The 17,074-nt window shown below is 35.7% G+C and overlaps 2 pseudogenes; one reads left to right on the top strand and one right to left on the bottom strand.

Annotated features, from left to right (window-relative positions):
• Window positions 1–1,604: 1,604 nt before the first annotated feature.
• Window positions 1,605–10,392, top strand: LOC129300113 (phospholipase A I-like; annotated as a pseudogene).
• A 2,329-nt stretch (window positions 10,393–12,721) lies between these two features.
• LOC129300114 (probable serine/threonine-protein kinase PBL23) lies at window positions 12,722–16,027 on the bottom strand (annotated as a pseudogene).
• Between the last annotated feature and the right edge of the window lie 1,047 nt (window positions 16,028–17,074).

The following is a 17,074-nucleotide window of genomic DNA, read 5'->3' as shown; positions in this document are numbered from 1 at the left end:
AATAACTTTTAGTTAAATTGGTTTACTTTGTAAGTTTAGCATGAGGCAGTTAAAGTTATATTGTTTTAAATTTTTAATAATTAAAGTCCTTATGTTTTTGCGATAATCCACCAAAATGAGCTGCTTTTGATTTTGACTACAACAACGACGGCCACGTGGGTAGTTTGAATTGAACTGACGAACTAGTCTATTTTATCATGCTACAATGTTTTCTCTTGAGGCACCAAACATTGGATTTAGAAAATAATGTGCTTAAATGTTAGGTAGAGGCCAATGAAACAGCAACAACAAAGTCTATCAAACTTGGACATAATATTCTTAGAAGAGTATTGTTATTGAAATGGAACAATAATACGTTGATTGCGGAAATGACAAGGAAAAAGAAAAGCAGCCACCTAGTAAAGAATTTACCTTTATTCTCTTTCGTTTCTCTTATTCATATTGGAAATTATTATAACAGATTACATATTTCTGCTCCTGATAACTTTTTAAAGTTTTATGAAATATTTCCTTTAGTTTAATTTATAAATCAATCTTGTTGGAAAAAAAATTATAAGTCAATTTTAAGATGTTTCATTGAAAATAAAAAAATAAATTCAAAACCTTTGAACTTTGTTTGAAAATTTATTAAGTTTTAAATTTTGATTTTATTAAATATGTACTAATCTCTTTGTTAAAAAAAAAAAAAGACGTAAGACATTTGTTGAAGGTTAAATGTTTAAAAATATAATTTTTTTTAGTGTTTTAGAATATAACCATTACATTTTTTTAAAAAAGTGTCTCTATTAACTAATTACTTTATATTTATTTCAAAATAAAATATTTAATTATGTAAGAGTAAATATGAATAGATAATATTATTTTAAAGATAAGTAAATAATGTATGATATTTGATTAAAAATACCTTATATTTTTAAATGGAGAGAGTATATTTTAACAACATACACTCCTGATTTTTAATATAAGCTGAATTTAACTAACTTTTTATTAAAAATAATAGTTATACATTTAAAATTATTAAAAAATGTGTCACTTTTTAATGTTATCTTTCTTTTATAATTAATATTAGTTTATAATAAATTATTGTCTAAAAATCCAAATCATAATAAATAATTGAGGAATAAAATTGGAAAAAAAGTATTTTAATTTTACTTTATTTAAGGATAGAAAAATAATTCAAAGTTTGTCTTATATAAGGATTGGGAGGAAAAACACTTTCTTTTATTAATATTTAATAAAGATAAATAAAAACATTTGTAATAAAAATTTAATAATATAATTTATAAATTAAATAAAAATATTTTTTAAATTATATAAATAGAATTAAAGAAGTACTTGTTATTAAAAAAAAAAAACTGAAGTAGTAAGACAGTAGCCGGAGGCATCGTATAAACGACAATGGGTATCAGGAAACCAACTGGCCAGATAAATCTTCCGGCTCTGGCAGCACAAAAGTCCACGGTTCCGCTGAGATAGCATTCCTGATTTGGAGAGGAACGCAAAACTGTTAAATTAAATTTAATAATGTAAATTTAATGATTTTTAAAAAATATAAATTTAATTTGAATGAATTTGCAGAAAAGGTAATGGAAATAAATCGCCCCTCGTTCCGGTTTCAGCACCAGTTTCCAGGTCTTCAGCTTTCTCTTCAAAAAGCTTCAACCCATTTTCTTTTCCAGTTGATTTCTTCTGGAACCTAGTCCTAATGTTTCCAGCTCGATAACGATGACTTGGACATTGGGCTGGAAGAGGCCCTCCGAGGTTTTCCATCTTGCACTCAGCTACGGCTCTGAGAATCCCGCGAAATGCATTGACCGCACGTCGATGTCATCCCGTCCGTCCTCTTCTTCGTCCATATCATATTCCACTCCCTCCATTCTCTCGCAAAAACAGGACATTGGTTTTCGAATTGAACTGGACTGGTCTGCGGCAGAGAATGAGGACCAGGTCGCTTTAAAGCTTCAATCGCAGCTCATGGTGGCTCTGCCCATGCCGCAGGACTGCGTGCTAGTAGAATTAAGGCCTGAAGGTACTGAGCGTGTGGCATTGGATATGAAAGTAATCAGGCGGAGAGACCCTTTGAGGGCTATAACAATGACTAAGACTGTTAACACTGGGCAACAGACCGATGGCACTGGGGTTTTGACGCGCTTATTGAGTTCAAATTTGGCTTCCTTAATGCCGGCTGTTGAAGAAGGGGTCCATGGTTGTGGTGATCATTGGAAGAGTGTATCTGTGCTCAGTATTTGTGGCTGTAGCTTGCCGGTGAGTGGTACTGGCTTATGAGAGTTTTTTTAGTTTTAGACGTTCATTTATGCGACCTGCTTGCTTGATCGATTTTACGTTAGTAATGTTAAGAGATGAACAATTTTTTCGTGCTTAAATTTTACGCTTGAAGTTGTGGAAAGATAGCAGCACCATTTGCAATGTGCCGGAGGAAAAAATTGTCTTTTTTCAAGGCATCAAAGACCTGAATACTTTCGTTTTCTCTTTGTTTTGAATAAACAAATTAAGAGTTTACTTGGTGGAGGATAGCGTGAATAAGCTCAGGCTAGTTAATTCTGTATGCCTGCTGATTGTTTGGGTGATATCAGGGGTGATTTCCAGAAGTGCTGTAATTCGATACTGGTGTTCGCCCCTTTGCTAATATACTTCTGGAGTAAAATATCTAAGATTAATATTGAGCAGTTATGTTGTTTGAATCTATCCACCTAGTGCTAAAGAAGCATCTTGATTCCTGCTATTTAGCTGTAGGTCAGACATGATTGAGTTGAATCAGGCATATCTTTAGATGTCTGAGATGCATGCAGGTATTCCCTGTTGAGCTGACTCAGTTGCCACATCTTGAAAAGCTTTACCTCCATAACAACAAGCTGTTGGTTTTGCCACCTGAGCTTGGTGAGCTGAGAAGCTTAAAAGTGCTTAGAGTTGACAGTAACATGCTTTCGTCAGTGCCTGGTAAGACTTTGTCTCTGGATTTCAATCTCGAAAGTATATTATTCGAATTTTTAGGTCTGGTAACTAAATTGTTTAATGCCTAGGATGTGAGTATTGTGCTTGCGGTGTATGTATTAGATAACAAATGTAATTAGTAGCATTGGATTCCTTACCTTGTACTATTGTTCTATAAACAATATTACTTGTATGTCAAAACGCACTGGTTGCATTTCCCATGAAAGTTTTTCTCTTCTGCCTGCCGTTCTTTTTCCCTTTCCATTGACTATGCCATCATTCAAGTCACTTTCTGTGCATAATCATTGACCAAATCACCTTTGGAATTGCCTTAGACAATGTTGGTTTGCATATCCTCAGAGCTCCATTGGTGGTCAACCTGTCATATTAGAATCTCTATATTGTCATCCATGACCTGGCACATAATACCTCCTTTCTAGCTTTCATCCACCTAGATCTAGTTTCCTTTCATCATAAAGTCTAGCACAAACCTTCTTCCTTCCTATTTGGTTATTGTTTGAGGTGTTCCTCCTGTTAGTTGTTTTTCAATCATGTTCAGGGCCATGCTCAGTCCAAACCTCCATAGATGCTCTTTCTGTGCATGTTGCCAGTTGCTACTCCTTATGTTGCACAAAATGGAAATGTTTTACTATTTTACTCATTCATCTCTTAGATCTTGGGTCCTTGTGATATGTAGGAGAAGAAAAAGAGATAGAGATGAGAGAGAAGAAGAAGAAGAAGAAGAAGAGGGAATAGGAGAACCTGAATAGTACTTTCTGAATTAATTCTCAAAACCTAGCCTCAGATTGATACCTTGACTCACTTATATAGTTCTAGCATTTACCTGACCCTGGTTATCATCTAACAGTCCCTTAACCTCTAACTAACTAACTATATTTAATTACAAATTACACATCAGTATTTCTCTTAATCTCCCTCTCATTTCTTATAACTTGTAGAACTTATTGTAATTTGTATCCTTTATTAAGTGAATTGAGCACAATGGCGTCTTGCAATCCATGTAGCCGACCCCACCTAGTGGGATAAAGGCTTGTTGTTGTTGTTGTTGTTATTAAGTGAATTGAGCATACACATCATCACAAACTTGCCCCAAACAAGCATGCTCATTTGTCTGATGCTTGTGGTATTTTGAGCAGTGGAACTGAAACAGTGTGATCGGTTGGTTGAATTGTCATTAGAGCACAACAAGCTCGTTCGGCCTCTTCTTGACTTGAGGTTATTCTATCAGACGATATCATATCGAATTATTTAGAATCTGGGTATTCTTCTCTTCTTATTGTTAGTTTATATCAATGACAGGGCTATGACTGAATTGCGGGTTCTTAGGTTATTTGGAAATCCTCTTGAGTTTCTTCCAGAAATTTTGCCTCTCCACAAACTTCGTCACCTTTCTCTTGCAAATGTTAGGATTGTAGCAGATGAAAATTTAAGATCAGTGAATGTGCAGATAGAGGTAGCCTTGGACAAAGTAACATAAGTTCTTTTTGGCTCTAGTCTTTTGAGGCATAGCCATTACTCAGTCAAATATGTTTTCTATTGTTATTGCAGATGGAAAACAGTTTGTATTTTGTTGCATCTAGGCATAAGCTGAGTGCCTTCTTCTCTCTCATATTCCGCTTTTCTTTCTGTCATCACCCATTACTAGCTTCTGCACTTGCAAAAATAATGCAAGACCAAGGAAATAGAGCAGTTGTTGGTAAAGATGAGAATGCAGTGCGACAGCTTATAAGTATGATTAGTAGTGACAACCAACATGTGGTATGTTTTGTAGACATCATAACATTTATATATATTCTTATACCTTTATTATTTGTAATGGTTCTTATATATTACAGGTTGAACGTGCCTGCTCTGCTCTTTCTGCTCTCGCCTTTGATGCTTCTGTTGCTCTGCAGCTGGTGAAAGCTGACATCATGCAACCTATTGAAACGGTTCTCAAATCTTTGTGTCGAGGAGAGGTAATATCTGTACTGAAACTTGTAGTGAAGTTAGCTTTTACATCTGATGCTGTAGCTGAAAAGATGCTGTCCAAGGATGTATTGAAATCATTGAAATTATTATGTGCCCATAAGGATCCAGAGGCAAGTATGCTAGTTTCTTCTCAAAGATAATTGTTTGGTGGCATCCTTTTTATTGTATTGTTTTTTGACTTCAAGTTTAATCTTTTATATAGGTGCAACAGCTGGCTCTGTTAGCTGTTGGAAATTTAGCTTTCTGCATGGAGAATCGTCATATTCTCGTTACTTCTGAAAGTTTGCAGGAACTCCTCTTGCACCTGACCGTTGCAGCTGAACCATGTGTGAACAAAGCTGCTGCTCGTGCTTTGGCAATTCTTGGTTTGTCTCTACAAATAATTTGCCTCTTGTCTCTTATAATGTTTTGATCCTGTTCGTTAATTGCTTCTTCATTTGTCTTTTTGTAGGAGAAAATGATAACCTGCAGCGTGCAATCAGGGGCAGACAAGTTCCAAGGCAAGGAGTCCGTATACTATCAATGGATGGAGGTGGGATGAAAGGTCTAGCTACTGTGCAGATTCTAAAGGAAATTGAAAGGGGAACTGGAAAACGAATACACGAGTTATTTGATTTAATATGTGGTACATCAACTGGTGGAATGCTAGCTGTTGCCCTTGGGATTAAGTTGATGACTCTGGAAGAATGTGAAGATATATACAAAAATCTTGGTAGATGCTGCTTAGGAGTAACATGCTATGTTTATTTATCAGTTAATTTAACTAAACTGATTAAATGCTTCTTTTAAACCAGGGAAGATCGTTTTTGCTGAACCAGTGCCAAAGGACAGTGAAGCTGCATCTTGGAGGGAAAAGTTAGATCAACTTTATAAGAGTTCATCAAAGAATTTTAGAGTTGTTGTTCATGGATCAAAAGTAGTTACCTCCTTTTTTATGTTGAGTTATTCTATAAAGTCTTAGTATTAATGACTGTCCAATTTCTTGCTATGTTTTTTTATGGCAATAAACCATCCAGCATTTGATGCTCCTGACTAACCCCAATTCAAGTTAGGTTAGGCCCTAGTTGGGGGGAAGCAGCGTGTAAATTGTTTTAGGAACTCAGACTAAATGGGATGCTTAACAATATTGAATTTGAATAATTTTTATTTATTTTTGCATGACATATTTTAAGTTTGAAATTAAGAGCGCAGAATGTGTTGTTTTATTTAAGACTAGCAGCTATTTCAATAGCCGTACCTATGCAGTTTATGCCCTAAAAGCAGACATTATGGCTTGTTGTCTTGCAGCACAGTGCAGATCAGTTTGAGAGGCTATTGAGGGAAATGTGCGCCAATGAGGATGGGGATTTAATGATTGATTCAGCTGTAAAAAACGCACCCAAAGTTTTTATTGTATCAACCTTGGTAAGCATGACACCAGCACAGCCGTTCTTGTTTCGCAACTATCAGGTGTGAGGCCTAGAACTTTTGTTGTCGTTTATATGTAGTTACAATGCTGTCAAATAGATGCAAAATCTCTCTCTAATACTTTTTTTAATTGAAAATGCAGTACCCGGCGGGGACACCTGAGGTGCCTCTTGTGAGTTCAGAAAGTTCAGGTATCTCTGAATTATCATCTCCTACGATAGGTGCCCAAGTTGGTAGTAAGCGGAGGGCTTTCTTTGGAAGTTGTAAGCATCAATTGTGGCAGGCTATTAGAGCATCATCTGCTGCTCCATATTACCTTGATGATTTTTCAGATGGTACTGCTCTTTCAAATATTACTGGCCTTGAGTTAATTGTATTTGAGTTTTTATGTTTTATTTTCTATCATGTTCTTGACATTTATATGTTTTTACCCTCTTCCCTCCAACATTTCATAAGATGTCAATCGCTGGCAAGATGGTGCAGTAGTGGCAAACAATCCTACAATTTTTGCCATTAGGGAAGCACAACTTCTTTGGCCTGACAAAAAAATTGACTGCCTAGTTTCAATAGGTTGTGGTTCAGTTCCAACAAAGGTATCTGCTCTTCTCTATTTGTTTATTTTCCGGGAAAAAAGGCTTTCATAAATGCTACTTAGATTTTTTTTTTTTTGGGACAAAGCTACTTAGATATGTTGAAAGTAATCACAACTTACAAAATTTTGTTCTTGGAGGATGATCAAGGTCTTTCCCTGTTACTCTTAACAGTTTAAAGCATGCTTCTCTAGTGATGTCAATGTGTAAAAATATATGAATATAATCATTTGTATTACTTTAGAATATAGTGATTTATGTTAGTCCAGATTTGTGAAAATATGTCATTGACCATTGAACTTATTAAGTAACTATACATTTGTGCCATTGTAGATGCGAAAAGGTGGATGGCGCTATTTGGATACAGGACAAGTGTTGATTGAGAGTGCATGCTCTGTTGATAGAGTAGATGAAGCTTTGAGTACATTACTACCTATGCTTCCTGAGATGCAGTATTTTCGTTTCAATCCAGGTACAAAGGTTGAATTTGGAATAAGGGCATCAAAACATACCTTCCCCCCCTACTAATCAGTAATCATAATTGAAGCTTTTTTCAATGACGAGCTTTCTCTTTTCAAAGAGTACATATTCTTGGAATGAACTTTAAATGAGTCTTTTTCTATGGCTGGCCTTGCAGTTGATGAACGTTGTGATATGGAACTTGATGAGACAGATCCAACTATCTGGCTGAAGTTGGAATCTGCAGTTGATGAATATATTCAAAAGAATCGTCAGGGACTTGAAAACGTCTGTGAGAAATTACTTCTGCCTTTCCAACATGAAGAGAACTGGTCAGAGAATATAAAATCTAAACCACCAAAGACAAAGGATTCAAATGAGGGTATTGTTTGTGATACGTTCTCTGTTTACCACCTGTAAAATTTTCACTTCAGTAAATCCCAATTTAATACTGTTACATTTTTTCCATTTTGCTTCACCAGGTGCTGGTAGCCCCACATTGGGGTGGAGGCGTAATGTGCTACTTGTTGAAGCTTCACAAAATCCAGATTCTGGAAGTGTGATCCACCATACCCAAGCACTTGACTCATTTTGCACTCAAAATGGAATACGGTTATCCCGTATGCAGGGTTTATCCAGAACTGTTAAGGCAGTTCCTTCAACAGCTTTTCCAACTCCAGTTGCATCACCTTTGTTTACAGGAAGCTTCCCATCGACTCCCCATGTCTCTAGTCCTGATTTTGGTCAGAGATTTGGACGAATTGATCTCATCCCACCTCTAAGTTTAGATGGAAAATTGGGAAAAACTACTGCATCACCTCCAGTCTCTCCTCGAGGACTTAGACAGCTCCCTTTGCCTGTCCAATTGTTGCATGAGAAATTGCAGAATTCACCACAAGTAGGTGTTATTCATTTGGCTCTTCAGAATGACTTGGATGGCTTAATCATGAGGTACTTGCTCCTATATTTTCTGAATTCAAGCAATTGTCTCTTGTTCCTTTTCCTGTGTGATGGGTGCTTGATGTTTATGGCCTATTTATTAGTTGGCAGAACGATGTATTTGTGGTTGCTGAACCTGGGGAGCTTGCTGAGAAATTTCTACAAAGTATTAAATTTAGTTTATTGTCATCAATGAGGAGCCGTCGCAGAAAGTGTGCATCTCTGCTTACGAATTTTCTACTGTTTCTGATTTGGTTGCTGCTAAACCTTATTTCCAAATTGGAGGCATTCTTCACCGATTTGTTGGCCGTCAAACCTTGGTATGTGTTCTTTTGCTAATGCTGATTTATTGGTTCAAATTGATTTATTGACTTTATGTATGATGCATTCATCAGAACTTGACTTTTGATCATATGAAGGTTATGGAAAATGATTATGAAGTTGGATCATATATGTTCCGCCGGACTGTACCTTCTTTACGCTTGACACCTGATGATGTTCGGCAGATGGTATACCTTTTTTTTTTAAAACTACTTTTCCCTCTGTATGTAGATTTTTTTGAGCTTTATCACCATTATATGTCTGTCCACCCTTTGCTCTCACCAGTTGGTCTAGAGTTTTTAAAATTTTCAAGTGAGGTGAGATGTTAATTATTCGATTCTTTAGGAGTCACTTTAATACAGTGCCAAAAAGCGTTAAAAGAGTATCTGGATATTTTACTGTTTTTTGCATTTGGTCACACCAGTCTAAATAATTTATGCCTCAATATTATCGTCAACTTCATACATTCTTGAGGAATATTTCACTTGTTACTTCAAAGGCTACGGCTACCTCTTGTGAAGCTAGCTTTGGCTAATCTTGTAATGATCTGGACATACTACAGTTTAAAGATCATCTATAGGCAGCCCATCTTAATAATATTGACCGTTTATATTTGTTGAACCTTTGTGCACTTGGTTTACTAGTTTACTGTGAACATGGGGAAAAACTTGGGTTTTTACGTCAAAGCTAGAGAATAATGACATTTGGTTTGAATAAGAACTTACAACTGATACTCACTGTGTAAAGGCTCTTAATAAAACAACAAAGCTAGTTAGAGTTTTTAAAGTTCAAACTTTCGTCATGCACAGAAATTCAATAGTAGCAGAGGAGTTCGTGTTGTATGATATTTATTTGGTACCACTCCAATTTCACTGGTTAGGTAGAGGGAAGATATTATCACTAGTAGTTTGAAACATAGATCCTGTATCATGTCCATGCAAATACTTGATTCAATTTTCTTTCCTCATTTTATTGATGCTTTGAATGACTCAGGTTGGAGCATGGAGAGACAGGATCATTATATGCACTGGTTTATATGGCCTTACTCCGGCTCTCATTAAGGCCTTTCTAGACTCTGGTGCGAAAGCTGTTGTATGTTCTTCAAATGAACCCCCGGAACCTCTCTTGACCAATTTTGACGGTTCTCAGGAGATGAATGCGTTGGGAAATGGAAAGTTTGAAATTGGAGAGGATGAAGTGGAAGATGAGACTGAACTTGAAAGTCCATTAAGTGACTGGGAAGATAGTGATGCAGAAAAAAATGAGGAACAGACTACATATTTATATGATGACAACGAGGGGGAACTGTCACAATTTGTCTGTCAATTGTATGAATCATTGTTCCGGGAGGGTGCTGGTATCAAGGTTGCTCTGGAACAGGCTCTCGCCTCACACCGAAGGTTAGGGTACGTGTGCCATCTCTCAAGCATACAATGATTTGTTCCCTTGCACTAAAAAAAACATGCACACACACATACGTTGAACATATTCTTATAGAGGTACAGTGGATGCCTAATTTTGAGGCATAAAATGACGTAAATAAGGAGGAACGTGAAATAGTCTCATGTTTCTTTTTAAATCTCAATGGTGATGGCTTTGTAATTTAACGTTGTCCATCTTGTAACTCTGCTGAAGCATAGACCCTGCCTCGCCCTCATTGTAGTACTGGCAAGAACAGAGGTGGCCTATCCTTGTACTTTCTCTTGAAGAAGTGTATATTCTTTTGTGCTTATGGTTCAATTTCACAGGCGTGGGAAAATGATCCCATGTATTCACAAAAGAAAGCATGAATTCACAAAAGAGTGATTCATCACAGAAAATTATAATTTGGTTCCTGAACATTTTTCTCTGCACTGTTTAGTATTTTAGTCCCTGTCATGAACATGTGGCATGGCGACATCCAGCAATAACTGACGTGTTGTTGGAGGATGGATTTGTCCTAACTGGATTAAACATGGTATTGAAAACCGGACCGGACCGGCCGGGTCAACCCGAAAACCGGTGACCTGGTCTCTTATCCGGTCTGGGTTTACTCTTAATCCGGTGAGGGAGTGAACCGGTGTAACCCGGTCAACCCAGGTTCAACCCGGATAAGCCGGTGGGTTGATTAGGTTAATTGGGTTATTATTTTTTCATACTTTTACCCCCAAAACAACGTCGTCTTTTTATTTTTTTTTCATTTTTAATTTTTCAAAGCTCTGAGTTCGAAAATAAGATAATAAAAAAAAGTGAAATTGAAGTCAAAAAATAAAAAATTAGAGGCAAAGCATGCTAAGTCCAAAAATATAGTATTTTATTATTGTTAGACTTTTGAGTGGTTGGATTTGATTGAATGTTTTTATAATTAATATCTTTTTATTTAAATTATATTATTTTAATCATGATCGGTTTGCCACCGGTTCAACCCCCGATTCAACCCCGATTGAACCATCAACTCGTGACCCAGTGCTATAATCAGTTTAATGACCAGTCCGGTTTTACGTACCTTGGGATTAAATAAACTTCAACAAATGTGTTGTCGGCTCAAATTTTTTTCTTGGTGGGAATGGGGGAGTTTGTATTCAAACCTGGGATGGAGTTTGAGTTTTATCTATGTCGCAATTTTTTGTAGCTCAGTTAATCCAATCACTGCCAATATATAATCCTGATTGGTATTGCAACATAGAACTTCGGAGTTGGGATGCAGTGTTGTATTACTTGAAAAATCTTAAATATATAAATTAAAGTTGACTTAAACAAATGGAGAGAAAGGGGGGGGAAGATGCCCTTATGAGTTATAACTCGGGTATCTAGATCGGCCCAAATTGTTAAGGTTGGACTTAATTACATATGTGCACTTTTTGATGTTGGTAGATTTTATGCCAATTTGAATCTGCCTAAATTATCACCTCTAGTCAGAAGAGAGCCATACCAGGGGGAAAAAATCAATAAAGACAGCAACAATAGGACTCCCTCACTACGTCTTTAGCCAGGCATGAAAGGTGGGGATAACGTATGAAAAATGTAGGATTAAGCTCTTGTAGAACTTTTTTCTATTTTTTCAAGATATTATTCAGGGGAAAAGCCAACAGACAAGTTGTAAACAAAACTGACTTCGTGGGGAATTAGTTGTATTGAGTAGTGAGGAGCTAGAATAATTTAAGGGAGCTTGAAGTTCAAGACATTGAAAGGAGATCCACGTCATATGCAATATGATCATTACCTTGGGTGTACAAGAAGCAATTCATAATATTCTCTCTGACCTCATATATAAAAGTTTCAATACTTTCTTCAAACCATAATATAAAACATCTTTTTAAAATCTTATTTAATTTAAAATACAAGACATTAGGTAATTTTTATAATTATTTTTTCAATGATACCCTCACTCCATTTATTACTTTTTTAAAAAAATGTTACCTTGAAATTTTAATTATCATTGTCAAGATAATTATGAAGGGTATTTAATGAGAGTATAATTACAAAGATGCAAAAAAAATTTTCAAAAATTAAAGTACAACTACCATTTTGTAAGAATTGTGAATTAGTTACTAATGTCTTATATTTTAATTAAGAGGGAGTATTTTTATTGAACCAAGCTTGAAAGTCATTAGTTCTATCTATAAATTTAATAAGTTTTAAATTTAGCATGCAATTAAATATAAAATTTTTATAACCTGCTTTTCTCTCACCCACATTTAATGGAGGGTAAAAGAAAAAATTTATAATAAAAATTATCAACTACATTTTGTGTGAAAATCGTGAATTAGTTACCAATGCCATATACTTCCTCCAATCCTATTTATAAAGCAGAAAAAAAATAATTTTTTAAAGTCTATTTATAAGTTAAGTTATTAAATTTTCATAATAAATTTTTTTCTTTCACCCTCCAATATTTAATGAAGGGTTAAAAAAATAAAAAATTACATACAAATTTCACATAAGGAAATTAATTATTAAAAGTTCATTAATAATTTATTGTCAATAGCTTTAGTTCAATTGTCAATGGACCTTATAATAATTAATTTCGTCATATAAGACTTCAAGGTAATTCTCCCAAAGAAAAAACTTGTAATAAAAAATTAATGATGTTATTTATAAATAACACCAAGAAAAATTCTGCTCTTCGCCTTGTGAATAGAACAGGAGGGAGTATGGCTTTAGAAGTCGAAAGGGTAAGTACAATGTCCGGGTTTGAAAAAAAAAAAAAAAGGCAAATTCCGTTGCAGAAACAAGGAGAATATGATAATCGTGTCCCATTTCAAAGTTTCAATCATGGTAAATGAAGATGCTCCCAATCGAAAATTAAATTTAGACCTATGATTCGATGATCCAAACTTTCATCATCTATAATTCTCCTTCATACCTTTCATCTCAACAACTAATATTACACTAGAAAAGTAGAGTTACAGTCTCCAAATTCCAAGATAAAAAATGGCTGTTTCTCCTGCTCCTTGCTATGGGCACAAGGAGCAGCTTTGGAACTCTACTGAAGAAGGAAATTAAGTACTGCACCAAGTTCGAGTTAAGAAGGCTAGGGAAGTTCTCAGAAAGCTCAGCCATAAATTGTAGTCACAATTTCTTGCAGAGCCTATTCCAAACCCAACTTCTGGGTCTTGATTTTATGACTGGAAATAGGAAGGAGAGAAGCTACACAACTGCAAAACAAAAATCGATGATTTAAACAGAATTCCTGGTACCAAAACTTTCAGCTATAATGCAAGTATTTCTCTGGAGTTAACTAAATTGGTTCCCTTTGTATCACAATCAGGTAGCGTTTGGTACTGTTTTGCATGCAATTCAATTAATCCACTTCTCTAATCCAGTGAGAGGCAGGCAATTCATACAAAAATTAAGGGGATTGCGAAGAAATTCCTACTGACCAAAATTGAGGGGATTGCGAAGAAATTCCTAGTGACTTTACGCCCAAGAAATTGACAAGATTTATACTTAATCACACATCACATGCTTGTTTTCACCATTAAACCAGCCGTTGAAGTTGGTTTCATGCGTTCAGTTTTGCACTTGCATTGAGACCAACTCTTGAAGCATATTATGCTTTTTTCAGATTGCGTTGCGAGAGTTGGATAATTTCTCATTTTGAAGATCAAATTGTCAAGCACTCTAGCAACTCTTTCTAAAGCATGCAGCACTTCTAGCTTCATATGTGCCACGCGCGCGTGCATACATTATCAGATCTAACACCCCTCTGCAGTTATTACCAAAAGAGTTCATTTACATCTATCAACATATTGCATTTTTACTTAAATTTAAAAGGTGAAATAAAAGCATGACAAAATACAGAATAAAAAAAGAACGATAAAAAAAGAATAAGATAAACATGGGGGAACCTCACTCATCCAAAGACTAATAAGATATAATTGATCTCAAATTTGTGGAACTCAAAAATCGTAATCTAGGATTTTTGATTTTATCAGGTGATTTGATATTTGTCTATCAATGCCACTTGATTATTATACTTGCTGCATATTTAAAAGTTACCCTACCATCGCTTGCTATAAATTTTACAGTTAAGCAAAGGCAAATTTTACCTCTGGTTCGTAATGCCAGTCTAGTTTTGCATGAAACTCCAGGTTTTTGGTGATGACTCTACATCTGTTGGTCTTTTTAGTGCGCTCTAAATGATTCAATGTGGCCAGCAGTTCTGACCATGGATCCAGGTGTTGTCATAATTCTCTATCTTTTGGCCTTGTTAGAAGCTCTAGCGCTTCAACAACCTCACCCATTGAAGGTCTTGCCTCAGCTTCCTCTTGCAGACACATTGCTGCCACTGCAGAGCTTGAAACAGGTTCTTCTCAGGGTAGCTACCGTCAAGCAAGGGGTCAGCCATTTGCGTAAAACTTGCTTCTGTCCTTAAACAGAGGTTGTGCCTGCGAAGATCAGAACACAGAAACCTCAAGTGCCTTATTTGAAGATTACTGTTCTAAACCATAAAACTTTCGAGGAAAAAAGGCACTGGCATAAGATCATTGGAAAACCATTTTGTGTTTCATTTTGTTTAACCCCATTTTACGCCCACAACAGCTCGTGTTGAAGGTGAAACTGATTCATCACTTGTTTAAAGGGAGAAAAAATGGCAACATACCCATTGAATTAGGTTCTGCTCGTCTGCTGATCTTGCACACGTCAATAAACTCTTCTGCCAGAGATTATCTCCAAAAGCACAACACCAAAGCTTATAACATATCAGACTTGCTCGTTAGCTGCCCCGAGGCAGCATACTCTGGTGCACAATAGCCATAGGTTCCCATGACCCTTGTTAGTGATATAAGTTGACCTTGTGTTGGCCCATTTTTGCCATTCCAAAATCAGAAAAGCTTGGGATTGAAATCGTCATCTAAATAGTAATTTAGATGTTTGAAATCACGGTACTATTACTTTTGGCTCAGCAATTTCATGTAGATACTCAAGCCCTCCCGCAGCTCCCGCAGCTATTTTCATCCTCAGATCCCAAGACACATGCAATTATGCTTCTTATTTGGAGTGCTAACTCTGAGACACACAACTTTTATAAGTAAAAGGCCATCACATCAATTCAAAAGCTGTTTATAAAAACACATAAATAATGCTATTATTTGTATAATGATCTCTTATGCGCGTCTTCTTACCTAGGAGATGATCTTCTAGACTCCCCTGGGGCATGTATTCGTAGATTAAAATCCTGTGGTCGCCTCTTCAACACAATAACCAATCAAATTGACAAGTTTTGGATGCTTCAACAAGCTCAACATCAAAACTCTGAAATAAATTCTCTAGTTCCTTGCCTTCCTTGCCTGTCCAGTTGCTTCACAGCCACCAACCTGAAATTCCAAACGTGGAACGCCTGATAAATCCAGCCTGTAACAAGACACCAGCAGAGAAAAAAGAAAATATCTGTCAAGGAAGAGAGACAGAAAGAGACTTGATCATTGCTTTGTATGCGTCCTTTGTAGACAACCCCAAATCCCCCCTCGCCTATTCTGTGTTCATCGCTGAAACCGTCAGTTGCATCACCGAGTTCTTTGTATGTGAAAACCTTAGCTTCATTTTGTACAGTTCCATGTTTTTGTATCTCAGCGGTTATCCTTCTCTGCCTGCTGCTACCTGCAGTTACGGAAAATTCAATCACTCACCTGAATTTCCCATCAGGACCATTTCTCATCGATTTTTCACAATTAATTTCTGCAAAACATCACGTACAAAAAAGGTCAACTATTCAAGCATACCGCAGCAATTAATTAAACGGCACCTGTCTTGAGTGAAATATAGTAAACAATTGATTTGAATGTAATGGATTTCAATTCGGCCCTGCGTTTCGAAAAATCTGTTGGACCATCTGTATTGACGACTTTCTCATTCGGAGTAATGCACCATGAGAAGCAACCCATTTTTCCTCTTTAAATCCTCCCGAACAAACCCAGTTGTATAAGTTTTTAACAATAATAATAATAATAAGAAGAAGATATTATTATTATTATCATCGTCAAAAACTTCTACTGAGAAACCCAGAACTAGATAGATCAACACATGGGTATCAAACAAGATAGATCTAATGGCTCCTAAGATCATGTCAATTTTAAATATATTGGCACTTTGTTGGGGGAAACACGATCCTCCCAAGTTTAGTATGGGCTTGTTTTTAAAGAAAGTTACTTGAAATGGATTGACTATAACCTCGGTTAATTTTAGCTTATTATTCACACGCTTTTGGACATTAAAATTTAACAATAATATCTTAAAATTTTCATCAGGCACTAATTTGTAATTTCCCAAAAAATATTGGCAAAATGTGACTTTTTTTCACGTGATCTTTCAGCCCTATTTATAACAAGTGATTTATAATTACCTTATCAAAATTAAGAAAATGTAGTTAAATTATTGACATTATTTAAAAGAGAAAGAAATTTTTATAATTTACCCTATTAATTACATCATTTTAAAATGTATTTTCTTACCATTTAACTTTTTATTTTCTAGTCATAAAAAAATATGAAAGAATAACATTAGATAAAAATAATTAATGAAATACCTTTTATATAAAATGACTTATAAAAAATGACTATAAATTTAGTCTAAAATATGACTTATATAAAACCTTGGAAATAATCCCTTTTCGAGAGTTCTTATAACTTAGACCAACCCACATTGCTATTAATATGAACTTTGATAATAAATAAATTAAGTTCAAAACTAAGAATGAAAGGACGAAATTACTTGGAAAGAAATCTCATGTCTACCTCTTTCTAGAGCTGCCCTAAGGGCAAACCACCACCTCATCCTGACACCAACTGCTGAGAAAGAAAGTTAAAATTTGCTTAGAGATACATAAGGTCGACATGATGTGTGAAGCTGAATACTCCCTTCATCCTCAAATGAGGAGGGCTCATCCCTCTTATTTTTTCCCCCGTGATGGTTCTGGAAATACAAGAAGAGCT

The sequence above is a fragment of the Prosopis cineraria genome, unplaced genomic scaffold (genome assembly GCF_029017545.1).
Source record: "Prosopis cineraria cultivar Desert tree isolate PC_DT_omini unplaced genomic scaffold, ASM2901754v1 PC1436, whole genome shotgun sequence".
Lineage (NCBI taxonomy): Eukaryota > Viridiplantae > Streptophyta > Magnoliopsida > Fabales > Fabaceae > Prosopis > Prosopis cineraria.
Note: the sequence above shows the minus strand (reverse complement) of the source record. Positions and strands in the feature narration are given on the sequence as shown.